This window comes from Triticum dicoccoides, chromosome 5B, assembly GCF_002162155.2.
Source record: "Triticum dicoccoides isolate Atlit2015 ecotype Zavitan chromosome 5B, WEW_v2.0, whole genome shotgun sequence".
In the NCBI taxonomy this organism is placed as follows: Eukaryota; Viridiplantae; Streptophyta; class Magnoliopsida; order Poales; family Poaceae; genus Triticum; species Triticum dicoccoides.
In genome coordinates, this window is record NC_041389.1 from 115,014,937 (window position 1) to 115,032,985 (window position 18,049).

Sequence of the window (18,049 nt, forward strand, 5' to 3'; positions counted from 1 at the left end):
TCAGCACTAGTGGCTGGAATTTCTTCATGAACAGAGGAAGTGGTATGAGTTTCTTCAGAGCCCATTTGAACAGTTATAGCCGGGGACTGAGGAATTTGTTGAATAGGACTGAAGAGAGGAGTATTGGGATGCTGACTTTCCCAAAAGTCATCATTACTGGTGTGGAGCATCCAATATCCACATCTTCATCTTCAATTTCCTCAACACCAGCCTCTTCAGCTGTGAACTGAGGCATAGGTGAGGAATTGACTGTCGTTGAAGGGACTGTATCCACTTCAATTTCTTCATCAATCTGCTCTGACGAAGCAGCAGAATGATTTTCTTCATCAGATCCGCTTGGAATCTTGTAGTCTTCTCCAAAAGGAACAATTTCCTTTGATGACATGGAGGAAATCGGAACGGCATCAATTGGATGTTCAAGTGAGCTGGTCATAGGCTTCATTTTCTTCGCAGCCGAAGAATTTGACGCAGCTGATGCCTTTCCCTTTTGACTCTCCTTTTGGGAATAACAATAGAGGTACTCGTAATTGTGTGGTTAGAAAGAGAAATATCTTCTTTTCTTCACTGCAGCTCGCTCTGCAGCCTTGGTCTTCTTCACTTCATAGGCAGAAGGGAGAATAGGAGTTGGTGTAGGTGCAGGAGGAGCTGAGGTCTTTGGTTGATTTTCTTCAGGCGCAACTGATGCAGTTGCCCTGATCTCTTCAGTTTCTTCAGGCGCACCACTAGTGGATGCCCTGACAATTTCTTCAGCGGCTGGGATGGAGTCATCAGCCCTGGAACTTACATTTTCATCAGCAGGCTGAAAGTCATCAGCGGTGCTGGCCTGTTCTTTAGCAGGCTGAGCAGAGTCTGCAGCCTGAGGATTTTCTTGTTGCGATGGGGCTGCAACAGTTGACATTTTTTCGTCAGGTTGACGAATCTCACTTTGGCTCCTTGCCAATCAGCATAGTATGCATCAAAGTCCTTGCTGAGGGCTTGGATTTCAGACTGATCCTGGAGAAGTTCCTCAGGTGTCATTCTGACAACATTTTTCTTCAGGAGCTTCTCCTTCCTGTATTGAGCCTTCTTGATTTCACGTGCCTTTTCAAACTTCCATTTCTCTTGAGTGATGAAATGGGTTAGCATGTGACTTTGACCAGGAGTCAGTTGAAAGTCAGGCATGGGGGTGTTTGGATCCTTATGCCATAGGTCAATGTAGTCGAGGATTTTCCTTGGATCCAAAAGCAGTGGCACAGATGTGCCTTTGGCTCTAGCGGCCTTCACTTGCCTGTCTCTGATGATTTCTGCAAGTTCTTCATCAGAAGCTTCATCATCAGAGGGCACTTGGAATGCAACCTGTTTCTTCCTTGGACTTGGCCGAGGACCGCGTCCAGCTGTTGCTTTAGTCTTCAACAGTGTGGGGCCTGATGAGGACATTGGTGCAGCTGAGGAACTCGCTGAGACACCAGAAGCAATAGAAAAGCCCGTAGTCCTTTGACATGTAGCCAGATGCACAGGAGTTGAGGACTTTGGTGGAGCAGTAGCGGTCTGAGGAATTTGCCGTGAGGGCATAGCTGAGGAACTTGGCCGTGAGGGCGCTGTTGGTGAAGCACTTGGCTTGCGAGCAGGCTTCTTTGGCATTGATTTCCTCGGCTTGACCGAGGTCTCAGCAGCAGCAGCAGTGGCAGAATCCTCATTGAATTTCCTCACTGCCTCCTTGGCTTGTCTTGCCAATTTTGCTTGACGCCTAGCCCATTCTTCAGGAAAGTCCTCACCACGCTTGATGCTGGTGGGATCAGCTACTTGGCCAGGTGCCAATGGAGCTCTTGGGCATGGAGGATTTAAGGCGAATTTCTTCATGTACTTTGGAGTAACATATCGATATTCCCTCCATTCTCGTGCCCATCTTCGTTCAATCCTATGAATGCGCACTTTGCGCTGATTTTTGTTCTCTTTGCCAAATTTGGCTTCATCAGGTGTGCGATAATCCTTGTATATGTCATCAGGGATCTCGAAAGCAGTCATGACCTCAGGTTTCTTTCCTCCTTTCTGCGGTCTCTTTCCTTCAGCCATATTCTTCAGATGAGGAATTTGAACAATTGAACACTCTGAAGAAGTATGCAGTTTTTCTTCAAGGAACGCTGCAAATGAGTTAAGTTGATGAGAACCTAGTGATTCAGCAGCGGACATGAGTACCTGTGAACAGAGTGTAGGTGCGAGGAATTTGGAGAGGTCATATGCGTTCTCAGAAGATTTTTCGAAAAGACAAGTTTTGAGGAATTTGACCAGTTGTGCCTTGAGGAATTTCACTAAGCGTTCTTGTCTTAGGTTCTAGAGTTGTACAAATCGAAAATCCACACAATTGAGGAATCTTGAAGAAAATGAGTGCTTAGAGAAATGGATCAAGAGCATACAGTGTGTGAGGTGTTTAGATGTGTGAAGATTTGAAGAATAAAACACCTTTGAAGATTTTCAGGAAAGCTTGAGAATCAAAGTGAGTAATAAAAGTAACTTTTAATTACCCGAACTGAAGAACGCGACGAACTGTGATGAACAGAGGTGAAGTTCGTCAAGTTAGATCTCCCACACCCTAACTTGGCAGAGGGAGACAGCTACGGCGGCGGCGGAGTGAAGATTTCCGCAACCGGCGCGAGTACGACGGCGACGAGGTCGAGGCACTCTTCCTCACCGGCAACGATGGGGTAGCGGCAGCGCTAGGGTTTGAGGAGCTCGAGCGAGAGAGAGAGCGCGGTCGAGCGGAGTAAATGAAGTGAGGAAGGGGAGAGGGGTATTTATAGCCACGGTGAAAAAATGTTTGCCCGAAGATTTTGGGACGAACATGCCCCTGCCATTTCTCCTTCACGCGACATGTGTCACCCACGTACTGTGCAGATGAGATTGTGTAAGATCGTGGGTGATTATAATAATGCATCATGGGATGCGGAACGGTTTGAGCGGTAAAACCGAAAATCTGGATAAGATTTGTTTTAAAGTTTCGTTCGCAATTTCTTCAGCTGACAAGGACACAGTGAAGACTTTGAACAAGTTTCAAATAGAACGCACATGAAGAATTTGTGAATAGATTGGGTTGAGTATAACATAGAGGGGGAAGGGTCTGATCACATTCACTTAGTAGAAAACGCAACTTGAAGAATTAGCCATAAGTGAATGCTGTAGAGGACATAAACTCATATATATATAGCCAATGAAGAAAAATGACGGAAACAGTGAAGATTTTGCAAAGTTGAAGAATTTGAAAAACTGAAGAATTTCAAAAACTGAGGAAAAACTCAAATGGAAGATTTTCAACTTTTTGTGGTGGCGTAACCCACCGTATAAGAATGATGATTTCAGACATCACGTACAATTGTCGTAGGGTTCTGAGAATCAAATTCTTCATTAATTTCTTCACACTTAGAGTGTTATTCTTCATTGATTGAAAAAAAACGTTTCTTCATGTGTTGCACATCTAAGTCATCAATTTTGCATAAGTGTTAGGATGTGTGTCCTTTTCAAAGAACATTCGAAGACTCTAAGATATTTAGCTCACACCGCAACTTGCTAAATCTCTTCTCATCCAAGGGCTTAGTGAAGATATCAGCTAGCTGTTCTTCAGTCTTTACATGCTCGATGGAGATGTCGCCCTTCAACACAAGATCACGAAGAAAATGATGACAAATCTGAATGTGCCTTGTCTTCGAGTGCTGAACTGGGTTGTGAGCAATTTTGATGGCACTCTCATTGTCGCAGAGGAGAGGCACATTCTTCACGTTGACGCCATAGTCCTTGAGGGTTTGCTTCATCCAAAGCAGTTGAGCACAGCATGAGCCAGCAGCAATGTATTCAGCTTCAGCAGTAGACAGTGATACACAGTTCTGTTTCTTCGAGGACCAACAGACCAAAGTGTTGGGGAACGTAGTAATTTCAAAAATTTCCTACGCACACGCAAGATCATGGTGATGGCATAGCAACGAGAGGGGAGAGTGTTCGTCCACGTACCCTCGTAGACCGTAAGCGGAAGCGTTATCACAACGCGGTTGATGTAGTCGTACGTCTTCACGATCCGACCGATCCAAGTACCGAACGTACGGCACCTCCGAGTTCAGCACACGTTCAACTCGATGACGATCTCCGGACATCCAGCTGAGCTCCGGAGATGAGCTCCGTCAGCACGACGGCGTGGTGATGATGATGATGTTCTACCGGCGCTGGGCTTCGCCTAAGCTTCGCGACGGTATGACCGAGGTGGAATATGGTGGAGGGGGGCACCGCACACGGCTAAGGAACGATCCGTAGATCAACTTGTGTCTTGTTGTTAGAGGTGCCCCCCTGCCCCCGTATATAAAGGAGCCATGGGGAGGGGTTCGGCCGGCCAGGAGAGGCGCCCCAGGAGGAGTCCTCCTCCCACCGGGAGTAGGATTCCCCCCCTTCCTTGTTGGAGTAGGAGAGAAGGAAAGAAGGGGAGAGGAGGAAGGAAAAGGGGGCTGCACCCCTTGTCCAATTCGGACTAGAGGGGGGCTGCGCCCCTCCTTCCTTTCGGCCTCTCCCCTCTATTCCCGTATGGCCCAATAAGGCCCATATACTCCCCGGCGAATTCCCGTAACTCTCCGGTACTCCGAAAAATACCCGAATCACTCGGAACCTTTCCGAACTCCGAATATAGTCGTCCAATATATCGATCTTTACGTCTCGACCATTTCGAGACTCCTTGTCATGTCCCCGATCTCATACGGGACTCCGAACTCCCTCGGTACATCAAAACTCATAAACTCATAATATAACTGTCATCGAAACCTTAAGCGTGCGGACCCTACGGGTTCGAGAACTATGTAGACATGACCTAGAACTATTCTTGGTCAATAACCAATAGCGGGACCTGGATGCCCATATTGGCTCCTACATATTCTACGAAGATCTTTATCGGTCAAACCGCATAACAACATACGTTGTTCCCTTTGTCATCGATATGTTACTTGCCCGAGATTCGATCGTCGGTATCCAATACCTAGTTCAATCTCGTCACCGGCAAGTCTCTTTACTCGTTCTGTAATGCATCATCCCGTAACCAACTCATTGGTCACATTGCTTGCAAGGCTTATAATGATGTGCATTACCGAGAGGGCCCAGAGATACCTCTCCGACAATCCGAGTGACAAAACCTAATCTCGAAATACGCCAACTCAACATGTACCTTTGGAGACACCTGTAGTACTCCTTTATAATCACCCAGTTACATTGTGACGTTTGGTAGTACCCAAAGTGTTCCTCCGGTAAACGGGAGTTGCATAATCTCATAGTTACAGGAACATGTATAAGTCATGAAGAAAGCAATAGCAACATACTAAACGATCAAGTGCTAAGCTAATGGAATGGGTCAAGTCAATCACATCATTCTCCTAATGATGTGATCTCGTTAATCAAATGACAACTCTTTTGTCCATGGCTAGGAAACATAACCATCTCTGATAAACGAGCTAGTCAAGTAGAGGCATACTAGTGACACTATGTTTGTCCATATATTCACACATGTATTATCTTTCCGGTTAATACAATTCTAGCATGAATAATAAACATTTATCATGAAATAAGGAAATAAATAATAACGTTATTATTGCCTCTAGGGCATATTTCCTTCAGTCTCCCATTTGCACTAGAGTCAATAATCTAGTTCACATTGTCATGTGATTTAACACCAATATTCATATCTGTATATGATTAACACCCATAGTTCACATCATCATGTGACCAACACCCAAAAGGTTTACTAGAGTCAATAATCTAGTTCACATCGCTATGTGATTAACACCCAAAGAGTACTAAGGTGTGATCATGTTTTGTTCGTGAGAGAAGCTTAGTCAATGGGTATGTCACATTCAGAGCCGTATGTATTTTGCAAATATTCTATGTCTACAATGCTCTGCACGGAGCTACTCTAGCTAATTGCTCCCACTTTCAATATGTATCCAGATTGAGACTTGGAGTCATCTGGATCGGTGTAAAAGCTTGCACCTATGTAACTCTTTACGACAGGCTCTTTTATCACCTCCATAATCGAGAAATATTTCCTTAGTCCTCACTAAGGATATTCTTGACCAATGTTCAGTGATCTACTCCTAGATCACTATTGTACTCCCTTGCCAAATTCAGAGCAAGGTATACAATAGGTCTGGTACATAGCATAGCATACTTTATAGAACCTATAACTGAGGCATAGGGAATGACTTTCATTCTCTTTTCTATTTTCTGCCGTGGTCGGGATTTGAGTCTTACTCAATTTCATACCTTTGCAACACAGGCAAGAACTCTTTCTTTGACTGTTCCATTTTGAACTACTTCAAAATCTTGTCAAGGTATGTACTCATTGAAAACCTTATCAAGCGTCTTGATCTATCTCAATAGATCTTGATGCTCAATATGTAAGTAGCTTTACTGAAGTCTTTCTTCGAAAAACTCCTTTCAAATACTCCTTTATGCTTTGCAGAATAATTCTATATTACTTCCGATCAACAATATGTCATTCACATATACTTATCAGAAATGTTGTAGTGCTCCCACTCACTTTCTTGTAAATACAGGCTTCACCGTAAGTCTGTATAAAACTATATGCTTTGATCAACTTATCAAAGCGTATATTCCAACTCCGAGATGCTTGCACTAGTCCATAGATGCAAAATTTGTTAACACCTTTAGGATCGACAAAACCAGTTGGTTGCATCACATACAACTCTTCTTTAATAACTCCATTAAGGAATGCAGTTTTGTTTATCCATTTGCCAGATTTCATAAAATCCGGCAATTGCTAACATGATTCGGACAGACTTAGCATCGATACGAGTGAGAAAATCTCATCGTATTCAACCCCTTGAACTTGTTGAAAACCTTTTGCAACAAGTCGAGCTTAGTGGATAGTAACACTACTATCAGTGTCCGTCTTCCTCTTGAAGATCCATTTATTTAACATGGCTTGCTAATCATCGAGCAAGTCAATCAAAGTCCATACTTTGTTCTCATACATGGATCATATCTCAGATTTTATGGCCTCAAGCCATTTCGCAGAATCTGGGCTCATCATCGCTTCCTCATAGTTCGTAGGTTTATCATGGTCTAGTAACATGACTTTCAGAACAGGATTACCGTACCACTCTGGTGCGGATCTTACTCTGGAAGACCTACGAGGTTTGGTAGCAACTTGATCTGAAGTTTCATGATCATCATCATTAACTTCCTCACTAATTGGTGTAGGAATCACTGGAACTGATTTCTGTGATGAACTACTTTCCAATAAGGGAGAAGGTACAAATTACCTTATCAAGCTCTACTTTCCTCCCACTCACTTCTTTCGAGAGAAACTCCTTCTCTGGAAAGGATCCATTTTAGCAACGAATATCTTGCCTTCGGATCTGTGATAGAAGGTGTACCCAACAATTTCCTTTGGGTATTCTATGAAGAGCACTTCTCCGATTTGGGTTTGAGCTTATCAAGATGAAACTTTTTCACATAAGCATCGTGTCCCCAAACTTTAAGAAACGACAGCTTAGGTTTACTGCTAAACCATAGTTCATACGGTGTCGTCTCAACGGATTTGGATGGTGCCCTATTTCAAGTGAATGCAGCGGTCTCTAATGCATAACCCCAAAACGATAGTGGGAGGCATCATAGATCGCACCATATCTTATAAAGTACGATTACGACGTTTGGACACACCATAATGTTGTAGTGTTCCAGGTGGCGTGAACTGTGAAACTATTCCACATTGTTTTATATGAAGGCCAAACTCGTAACTCAAATATCCGTCTCCGCGATCAGATCGCAGAAACTTTTATTTTCTTGTTACGATGATTTTTCCACTTCACTCTGAAATTCTTTGAACCTTTCAACTATCTCAGACTTATGTTTCATCAAGTAGATATACCCATATCTGCTCAAATCATCTTGTGAAGGTCAGAAAATAACGATACTTGCCACGAGCATCAACACTCATTGGATCGCATACATCGGTATGTATTATTTCCAACAAGTTAGTAGCTCGTTCCATTGTTCCGAAGAACGGAGTTTTAGTCATCTTGCCCAAAAGGCACGGTTCGCAAGCATCAAATGATTCATAACCAAGTGATTCCGAAAATCCATCTTTATGGAGTTTCTTCATGCGCTTTACACCGATATGACCTAAACGGCAGTGCCACAAATAAGTTGCACTATCTTATTAACTTTGCATCTTTTGGCTTCAATATTACGAATATGTGTATCACACGATCGAGATCCAACAAACCATTTTCATTGGGTGTATGACCATAGAAGGTTTTATTCATGTAGACAGAACAACAATTATTCTCTAACTTACATGAATAACCGTATTGCAAAATATGATCAAATCATATTCATGCTCAACGCAAACACCAAATAACACTTATTTAGGTTTAACACTAATCCCGAAAGTATAGGGAGTGTGCGATGATGATCATATCAATCTTGGAACTATTTCCAACACACATCGTCACTTCACCCTTAACTAGTCTCTGTTTATTCTGCAACTCCCGTTTCGAGTTACTAATCTTAGCAACTGAACTAGTATCAAATACTAAGGGGTTGCTATAAACACTAGTAACGTACACATCAATAACATGTATATCAAATATGCTTATGTTCACTTTGCCATCCTTCTTACCCACCAAATATTCAGGGCATTTCCGCTTCCAGTGACCATTTTCTTTGCAGTGTAAGCACTCAGTTTCAGGCTTTGGTCCAACTTGGAGCTTCTTCGCGGGAGTGACAACTTGCTTGTCTTTCCACTTGAAGTTCCCTTTCTTTCCCTTTGCCCTTTTCTTGAAACTAGTGGTCTTGTCAATCATCAACACTTGATGTTCTTTCTTGATTTCTACCTTCGTCGATTTCAACATCACGAAGAGCTCGGGAATCGTTTTCTTCATCCCTTGCATATTATAGTTCATCACGAAGTTCAGTAACTCGGTGATGGTGACTAGAGAATTCTGTCAATCACTATCTTATCTGGAAGAATAACTCCCACTTGATTCAAGCGATTGTAGTACCCAGACAATCTGAGCACATGCTCACTAGTTGAGCGATTCTCCTCCATCTTTTAGCTATAGAACTTGTTGGAGACTTCATATCTCTCAACTCGGGTATTTGCTTGAAATATTAACTTCAATTCCTGGAACATCTCATATGGTCCATGACGTTCAAAACATCTTTGAAGTCCCGATTCTAAGCCATAAAGCATGGTGCACAAAACTATCAAGTAGTCATCATATTGAGCTAGCCAAACGTTCATAACGTCTGCATCTGCTCCTGCAATAGGTCTGTCACCTAGCGGTGCATTAAGGACATAATTCTTCTGTGCAGCAATGAGGATAAACCTCAGATCACGGATCCAATCCACATCATTGCTACTAACATCTTTCAACATAATTTTCTCTAGGAACATATCAAAATAAACATATGAAAGCAACAACGCAAGCTATTGATCTTACAACATAATTTGCAAAATACTACCAAGACTAAGTTCATGATAAATTTAAGTTCAATTAATCATATTACTTAAGAACTCCCACTTAGACAGACATCTCTCTAGTCATCTAAGTGATCACGTGATCCAAATCAACTAAACCATGTCCGATCATCACGTGAGATGGAGTAGTTTCAATGGTGAACATCACTATGTTGATCATATCTACTATATGATTCACACTCGACCTTTCGGTCTCCGTGTTCCGAGGCCATATCTGTATATGCTAGGCTCGTCAAGTATAACCTGAGTATTCCGCGTGTGCAACTGTTTTGCACCCGTTGTATTTGAATGTAGAGCCTATCACACCCGATCATCACGTGGTGTCTCAGCACGAAGAACTTTCGCAACGGTGCATACTCAGGGAGAACACTTCTTTATAATTAGTGAGAGATCATCTTAAAATGCTACCGTCAAACAAAACATAATAAGATGTATAACAGATAAACATCATATGCAATCAAAATATGTGACATGATATGGCCATGATCATCTTGCGCCTTTGATCTCCATCTCCAAAGTACTGTCATGATCTCTATTGTCACCGGCACGACACCATGATCTTCATCATCTTGATCTATATCAATGTGTCATCACATGGTCGTCTCACCAACTATTGCTCTTGCAACTATTGCTATCGCATAGCGATAAAGTAAAGCAATTATTTGGCATTTGCATCTTATGCAACAAAGAGACAACCATAGAGCTTCTGCCAGTCGCCGATAACTTCAACAAAACATGATCATCTCATACAACAACTTATATCTCATCATGTTTTGACCATATCACATCACAACATGCCCTGCAAAAACAAGTTAGACGTCCTCTACTTTGTTGTTGCAAGTTTTACGTGGCTGCTACGGGCTTAAGAAAGAACCAATCTCACCTACGCATCAAAACCACAACGATAGTTTGTCAAATAGACGCCGTTTTAACCTTCGCAAGGACCGGGCGTAGCCACACTCGGTTCAACTAAAGTTGGAGAAACTGACACCCGCCAGCCACCTGTGTGCAAAGCACGTCGGTAGAACCAGTCTCGCGTAAGCGTACGCGTAATGTCGGTCCGGGCCGCTTCATCCAACAATACCGCTGAACCAAAGTATGACATGCTGGTAGGCAGTATGACTTATATCGTCCACAACTCACTTGTGTTCTACTCGTGCATATAACATCAACGCATAAAACCTGGCTCGGATGCCACTGTTGGGGAACGTAGTAATTTCAAAAATTTCCTACGCACACGCAAGATCATGGTGATGGCATAGCAATGAGAGGGGAGAGTGTTCGTCCACGTACCCTCGTAGACCGTAAGCGGAAGCGTTATCACAACGCGGTTGATGTAGTCGTACGTCTTCACGATCCAACCGATCCAAGTACCGAACGTACGGCACCTCCGAGTTCAGCACACGTTCAGCTCGATGACGATCTCCGGACTCCGATCCAGCTGAGCTCCGGAGATGAGCTCCGTCAGCACGACGGCGTGGTGACGATGATGATGTTCTACCGGCGCTGGGCTTCGCCTAAGCTTCGCGACGGTATGACCGAGGTGGAATATGGTGGAGGGGGGCACCGCACACGGCTAAGGAATGATCCGTAGATCAACTTGTGTCTTGTTGTTAGAGGTGCCCCCCTGCCCCCGTATATAAAGGAGCCATGGGGAGGGGTTCGGCCGGCCAGGAGAGGCGCGCCAGGAGGAGTCCTCCTCCCACCGGGAGTAGGATTCCCCCCCTTCCTTGTTGGAGTAGGAGAGAAGGAAAGAGGGGGAGAGGAGGAAGGAAAAGGGGGCTGCACCCCTTGTCCAATTCGGACTAGAGGGGGGCTGCGCCCCTCCTTCCTTTCGGCCTCTCCCCTCTATTCCCGTATGGCCCAATAAGGCCCATATACTCCCCGGCGAATTCCCGTAACTCTCCGGTACTCCGAAAAATACCCGAATCACTCGGAACCTTTCCGAACTCAGAATATAGTCGTCCAATATATCGATCTTTACGTCTCGACCATTTCGAGACTCCTCGTCATGTCCCCGATCTCATCCGGGACTTCGAACTCCTTCGGTACATCAAAACTCATAAACTCATAATATAACTGTCATCGAAACCTTAAGCGCGCGGACCCTACGGGTTCGAGAACTATGTAGACATGACCTAGAACTATTCTTGGTCAATAACCAATAGCGGGACCTGGATGCCCATATTGGCTCCTACATATTCTACAAAGATCTTTATCGGTCAAACCGCATAACAACATACGTTGTTCCCTTTGTCATCGGTATGTTACTTGCCCGAGATTCGATCGTCGGTATCCAATACCTAGTTCAATCTCGTCACCGGCAAGTCTCTTTACTCGTTCTGTAATGCATCATCCCGTAACCAACTCATTGGTCACATTGCTTGCAAGGCTTATAATGATGTGCATTACCGAGAGGGCCCGGAGATACCTCTCCGACAATCCGAGTGACAAAACCTAATCTCGAAATACGCCAACTCAACATGTACCTTCGGAGACACCTGTAGTACTCCTTTATAATCACCCAGTTACATTGTGACGTTTGGTAGTACCCAAAGTGTTCCTCCGGTAAACGGGAGTTGCATAATCTCATAGTTACAGGAACATGTATAAGTCATGAAGAAAGCAATAGCAACATACTAAACGATCAAGTGCTAAGCTAACGGAATGGGTCAAGTCAATCACATCATTCTCCTAATGATGTGATCTCGTTAATCAAATGACAACTCTTTTGTCCATGGCTAGGAAACATAACCATCTCTGATAAACGAGCTAGTCAAGTAGAGGCATACTAGTGACACTATGTTTGTCTATATATTCACACATGTATTATGTTTCCGGTTAATACAATTCTAGCATGAATAATAAACATTTATCATGAAATAAGGAAATAAATAATAACTTTATTATTGCCTCTAGGGCATATTTCCTTCACAAAGATCGTCCGAGGAAATGGCAAGTACCAGATGTTGACTTGCGGTCCACACGATCACCAGCATAGTCAGAGTCAGAATATCCAACGAGATCAAAAGCAGAGCCCTTGGGGTACCATAATCCTAGTGTTGGTGTGTGAGCTAGATATCGAAGAATATGCTTCACAGCCTTATGGTGTGATTCCTTCGGTGCAGCTTCAAATCGGGCACACATGCAAACACTAAGCATTATATCTGGCCTAGATGCACATAAGTACAATAAAGAACCAATCATGGAGCGGTATACCTTATGATCGAAGTCAATACCATTTTCATCAGTGCATAGATGGCCGTTTGTGGGCATTGGAATTTTGACGCCTTTGCAATCTTGCATGCCGAATTTCCTCAGTACATCTTTGAGGTATTTCTCCTAAGATATGAATATGCCATTGTGGTGCTGACGAATTTGAAGACCTAAGAAGAATTTCAACTCTCCCATCATAGACATTTGATATTCTTCACTCATCATATAGGCAAATTCATCACTATGACGTTGGTCAGTATAGCCAAAGATAATATCATCAACATATATTTGGCACACAAACAGTTCACCATCATAAGATTTAGTAAAGAGAGTAGGGTCGAGTGAACCGGGTGTGAAGCCATTCTTCACGAAGAATTCCTTCAATGTATCATACCACGCCCGAGGGGCTTGCTTGAGGCCATAGAGGGCCTTATTGAGTCTGAAGACTTTGTCAGGATTCTTTGGATCTTACAAACCTGTGTGTAGCCTTGAGCTACTAGTCGTGCCTTATTCCTCACCACAAGGCCATTTTCATCTTGCTTGTTGCGGTAGATCCACTTTGTGCCAATGATATTATGCTTGCGAGGATCTGGGCGATTGACCAATTCACAGACATTGTTAAGCTCGAACTGATGTAATTCTTCTTGCATAGCCTGAATCCACTCCGGCTCTAGAAATGCTTCATCTACCTTAGTGGGCTCTGTGATAGAGACAAAAGCATAGTGCCCACAAAAGTTAGATAAATGTGAAGCTTTTGAGCGTGTGAGAGGACCTGGTGCGCTAATGTCATCGATGATCTTCTCCACTTGTACTTCTTTTGCAACGCGAGGATGAGCTGGTTGTCGCTGAGGAATTTGATCAACATTTTCTTCAGCACCATTTTCCTCATCATGTTCTTCGGGTGCATCAGCTCGACGTTCTTCATGAATAGGAGTGAATTCTTCAGCAGATTCTTCAGTAGGAATGACATCCTCAGTTGCCTTGAACTTGATAGAATCCTCAGGTGCTAGTTCATCTAACATAGAAGGTAGGTGATCTCTTTGCGAGCCATTAGTTTCATCGAACCGCACATCTACAGTGTCAACAATCTTGTGAAGAACAATGTTGAAGACTCTGTAGGTGTGCGAGTCCTTTCCGTAACCAAGCATAAAACCTTCATGTGCTTTCGGTGCAAATTTGGAGTTGTGGTGAGGATCTCTAATCCAACATTTAGCACCGAAGACTTTGAAATAACTCACATTGGGTTTCTTGTCAGTGAGGAGTTCATAGGCCATCTTCTTGAAGAATTTGTGAAGATATACTCTGTTGATGATGTGGCATGCAGTATCAATTACATCAATCCAAAAACGCTGAGGCGTTTTGTATTCATCAAGCATAGTGCGAGCCATCTCAACAAGAGTTCTGTTCTTGCGCTCCACGACGCCATTTTGCTGAGGAGTATAAGGACCAGATAACTCATGAGTAATACCAAGTTCATCAAGATAGGCATCAAGACCGGAATTCTTGAACTCAGTTCCATTGTCACTTCTGATGTTCTTGATCTTCACACCAAAGTTGGTTGAAGCCCTCGAGGAAAATCGTTTGAAGACTTCCTGCACTTCATGTTTGTAAGTAACAATGTGTACCCATGTATATCAAGAATAATCATCAACAATGACAAAACCATATAGAGATGCATCATTAGTGACTGCTGAGTAATGATTAGGTCCAAAGAGGTCCATGTGAAGCAATTCGAATGGACGAGTAGTGGTCATGATAGTCTTTGCTGGGTGCTTGGCCTTGGTCATTTTTCCAGCTTCACAGGCTCCGCATAAATGATCCTTGAGGAATTTGACATTCTCAATGCCAATGACATGCTTCTTCTTCGCAAGCGTGTGCAAATTCCTCATGCCTGCGTGACCAAGTCGTCGATGCCATAGCCAGCCTTCTGAAGCTTTTGCAAGTAGACACACGGCTAGTTGTGGTCCTGTAGAGAAATCAACAATATACAGATCTCCTCTCCTAAAGCCTTCGAAGACTTTGGAATTGTCAGCTTCCATAATCACAACACAGCGATACTTGCCAAAGACAACAACCATATCAAGATCACAAAGCATTTAGACTGACATGAGATTGTATCCTAAGGACTCAACTAGCATGACTTTGTCCATGTGTTTATCCTTAGAGATTGCAACCTTACCAAGACCCAATACCTGACTTTTGCCTTTGTCAGAAAAGATGATATGCTTCAGAGGTGACGGTGATAAAGGAGCATCCATCAATAGATTCTTGTCACCAGTTATGTGATTCGTACATCCACTATCGAGGACCCATTCAGTAGTTTTGGGTTGATCATCCTGCAGATGAATTAGTGTAGCTTACAATCTCATATGCTTCATTAGTGACGAATATGATATCAAGTTCATCAGATGAATTTCATCAAGCAGTAAACAGATATAGCAGTATGAGGACGTGTGAAATGAAAGTTCATTTCATCATGATTCGCCTGCGTCCTTTTAGGCAATTTCGTCAGGTCCCCAGCAAATTCTTCAGACGTTAAAGCACGTCTGGAGACCTGACCCTGCAGAAGAGATTAGTTCTTTTTCTTCACCACCCACATCTGGAGGGGTGGCAAAGAATTCATCACTCTGCGAGCACCATATGAGAATGGAGGCAAAGATGCCAAACCATTTCGTTTCACATAAGAGGGGTTAGGGTAAGCATATGAATAAGCAGAGTAATTCTTTGAGGACTTATGAACATAATGGTTTGAAGAATAATGCACATATTCATAGCCCTTAGCTCTACCGTGCGAGACAGAATTGTTAGCACGATGATAATCATATGAGGACTTTGATCCTTTTGAGGAATTTGATCCATGTGAGGAATTTGGTCCGTATGAGGACTTGGATCCATATGAATAATTTGGTCCATATGAAGAGTTTGATCTGGGGTTCCTGTTCTTCACTGGTGGTGTCATGAGGACATTCACCTGAAGACTTTCAACATAACTTTTGGGAACCCAGATTTTCTTCATAGGGGAACCGTTCCTGTAGTTAGTGCCAACATATCTGGCAAATACTTCACCATTCTGATTTTTGAACAGTTTATAGTTGGAGTCAAATGACTCATCAGAAGAATGAGGAGATTCACATGTAAAGCCAGATAAGTTAGATGGATCAACTGGAGGTCCATTTGCAACAACCCATGAGGCTTTGGGGTACTGCTCAGGCTTCCAATATGTTCCATCAGCATTGAGTTTCCTCTCAAAGGCAATACCCTCTTTCCTAGGGTTTCTGTTGAGAATCTGCTTTTTAAGCACATCACAAAGAGTCTGATGCCCTTTGAGGCTTTTGTACATGCCTATCATGTACAATTCCTTCAGCCCTGCATTGTCAGTGATACTAGCAATGTCCTCAAATAAGGAATTAGTGATAGCAGAGGCAGATGAAGAATTTGTAACAGTTGAAGCATTTGAACATTCAGGTGAAGAATTAGCAGATTCACGTTCAATGCACTTTAATCATGGAGGAACAAATTCTTCCTGAGAAGCGCTGATTTGTTGAGCTAGTAATGAATCGCGCTCCTTCTGAAGATCTTCATAACACACTCTTAACTTTTCAAGATCTTCCTTTCTTTGAAGAGATTCAGAGGAAAGCTTCTCATGATCAGTCAAGAGGGTATTATGTTGATCTTGAAGAGCGTCAAACTTGGAGTGGATTCTCTGAAGACATTCACCCAATGCTTTTGACTGATCCATTTCTTTACGCAACATATCATCACTTTTGTCTAGCATGTTTTGAACTTGTTCCAAAGCAGTTTGTTGTTTAGTGGCAATGCAAACAAGTTTGGTATAACAAGATTCAATATTATCATCAGATTCATCATTATCAGATTCATCGTCACAAAACTCGGATGAGGAGCATTCGGTTACCTCAGCACCGTCTGCCATGAGACATGATGCAGAAGATGATGATTCTGGCTCAAAAGTCATCGTTTTGAGAGATTCCTTAAAGTCCTCAAACCAGGGATCATGACGGGTTCGATGACCTTCATAGACATCAGAGATTCGGTCCCAGATAAGCTTCGAATTGCAAAGATGCATAATGCGCCCGAATTGATCTCTGGATAGGCAGGAACAGATGATATCCTTCGCCATGAGGTCAAGTCGAGTGTACTTGTGAATATCATCAGCGTCCGCCATCTTGCATAGATCAGTAAGACCAATCTTAGTGATGGTCCACAGCTTGCTGTTCATTGCCATGAGGCGCTTCTTCATCATGGCCTTCCACTTGGGATAGTCGTGACCGTCAAAGATAGGGCATGTCACTTTCTTCATACCTGCGGTCGACATAACTAAAACTCCAGGCGGTTAAACCAAAATCACACAGAACAAGGGAGTACCTCGCTCTGGTGCCAATTGAAAGTGCGTTATATCGACTAGAGGGGGGGTGAATAGGCGATTTTTGTGAATTCTTCACTGAGGAATTTGCTGGTGAGGAAATTCCTTAGCGAAGAACTACTTGCAGCGGAATAAGTACTCAGAAGTAAACATAACATGATACTAGCATGGTCATCATGATGAAATGAAGACAAGCACAGCGTACAGAAAGCGTAATCACATGACAAGATGAAGACAAACAAACTGAAGAAATTGAACTGAGGAATTTGAGAAAGTCTTCAGTCAAAGTCTTCAAGCACATATATGAACAAACACTCAACACAGTAATGAGGAAATGAAAGGGTTGAGGGGATAGAACCAGTTAGTTGGTGAAGACAATGATTTGGTAAACCAGTTCCAACTGCTGTCTCAGTTGTACGTCTGGTTGGAGCGGCTGAGTATTTAAACTCGAGGACACGCAGTCCCGGACACCCAGTCACTGAGCCGCAACTCAGGACACCCAGTCCTCACCGTATTCTCCTTGAACTAAGACCACGCAGGCCTCGTCCAATCACTCGTGGTAAGTCTTCAGGTGACTTCCAAACCTTCACAGACTTGGTCACTCGGCAATCCACAATTCCTCTTGGATGCTCTAGACCTTGACGCCTAACCGTCTGGAAGAAGCACAGTCTTCAAAGGTAACAAGCATCGGATCCACGCGGGATCAATTTATTCAGTGATGCTCAATCACTTTGGGTTTGTGGGGGTTTGGTTTTGGGATTTTCCTCACTGAGGATGGGTTGCTCTCAAATGACAAGTGTCAAGTTCTCTCGGAGCAGCCAACCAACTAGTGGTTGTAGGGGGCGGCTATTTATAGCCTAGGGAGCAGCCCGACATGATAAGACATAAATGCCCTTCAATGATATGACCGTTAGGTGGATAAGATATTTTGGGACAGCCGGCGCGCA